Source organism: Myotis davidii, unplaced genomic scaffold, assembly GCF_000327345.1.
Source record: "Myotis davidii unplaced genomic scaffold, ASM32734v1 scaffold838, whole genome shotgun sequence".
NCBI classification, from domain to species: Eukaryota; Metazoa; Chordata; class Mammalia; order Chiroptera; family Vespertilionidae; genus Myotis; species Myotis davidii.
In genome coordinates, this window is record NW_006289092.1 from 171922 (window position 1) to 173618 (window position 1697).

The 1697-nt window shown below is 54.1% G+C and overlaps 1 pseudogene; it reads right to left on the reverse strand.

Moving 5' to 3' along the window:
- The window catches only part of LOC102752754, a 31917-nt pseudogene that overhangs the window by 28932 nt on the left and 1288 nt on the right, over window positions 1-1697 (reverse strand).

A 1697-nucleotide genomic window follows, 5' to 3' on the forward strand; every position in this document is an offset into this window, starting at 1 on the left:
GGGAACACACCCCAGTGTATGGGGTGTGTGTGTGTGTGTGTGTGTGTGTGTGTGTGTGTGTGTGTGTGTGTGTCTGCACTTGGGCGTGTGGTTTTTGCAGAAGGGGTTAGGAATGACAGAGCAGTGTCTTTGTTCAATGGGCATATAAGGCAGATGAACAAACATCTGCAAATATTGATTTCCGTTAACGCAACATGAAACTCCAAGGCATTTATACATACAATTCATATAAAATTTAAATCAATGGGTCTGGACTGAGGCTTTGTGATGGCTCTGGCCTTTGATCCCCTGCGAAGACCAGGGATGATTTCAGGACCCCACGGCAGCCTGAGGTCAGTGGAAAACAGGCAAGAGCATCAACAGTTTAGGCTTCAGTAAGTGAAGAGCTCAGGAAAGAACTCCTGGAGGGCCAGGTCCCATGGGCTGGTTTGATTTTATTGTTTTTTGGAAGGGATGGGGAAAGAAATGGGAGTGGACAGGATTTTTGTCTTTGGGTTGGTAGGTTACTGCCAGATGAGGGACAGGTTACTGCCAGGTGAGGGACACAAGGAAAACCTGTGGGCCTCAGAGGCACAGACACCAGGGAAGAATGTGGTTGTCAGGTAATTGGTCCAAGTCCTACCTAGATACATTCCGTGACTCAGGAGAGGTCTCCTCCACAGCCTGGAACCGGTCTCTGGAGAGCAGTCTCCAGGCTTGAACAGGATGCCCAGCAGCGGGGATGTGCGCAGCTTTCAAGCCATCACCCATCCCACAGTGTGCCAAGCAGTCCCTCCATCGTCGCCCCCACGTGCAGCCCACCAGCCCCTCTGCCACCCATCACACTTGTTCGTCAGCGGTTGAGAAGGCTGGTGTCTGTGCCAGGTGGTACACTTTGTTGTTGTAGAGGGCACCCGCATGGTCGTGTACCAGGTGCTCCACCAGGACCACCAGCTCCTGCACCAGGGCCTCCTGCTCCCTGCCCACTGCCCTGTTGTCAAAGAAACACACTCAGCCCCCACACTCAGCCACCAGAGCCCGCAGAGCATGGTTGTCAGTGTGGCACATGAAATCCTGCAGAGTCCTCACCCAGGTCCTCCTTGTGCATGAACAGCACAATGGTGCGAGCGACCATGCTGTCCCCAAACAGGACCTTGAGCATGCTCATGGCCTGCTGATCCTGTGCAGTGAAGCCACACAGCTGAGTCACCAGGAGCAGTGCGTAGGGCCCAGGCATTGACAGCAGGTAGCAGCGGGTTCGCTCCTGGCCCTCCAGGTCTGTCTTGGGTCTTAGGGAGCTAAAAAGGTCTGGGGTGTCCATGACTTCCATGTGCCACCTGTCCCACCTACAACTCCCCTCCTCACAGGTTCTGATCACTGAAGTGGCTGTGAGTCTGGAGAGGAAGCACCTGTGGCCCAGGATGCTGTTCCCAGTCGTGCTCTTCCCAGGCCCTGTCTTCCCCACCAGGATGAGCCTCAGCTGGGGCTTCTGCAGGGCCTGTGTGGTGTCTCTCGAACCTGGAGGACAAGTGATCTGTGAGCTTCCAAATCTTAAAGCAACATACCCCGGTTACCTGGATCCCCTGAGGCCTTTGAACAAGAACAACAGTGTCTCAACTCTGCTTTCCCACCAAAGCCTTACTGAGGTCATTGGTCAGAGCTTTCTGAACTCCAGGGGATCTTCAGCACCTATTCCTGTCCTCTCTGGTTTCACCACA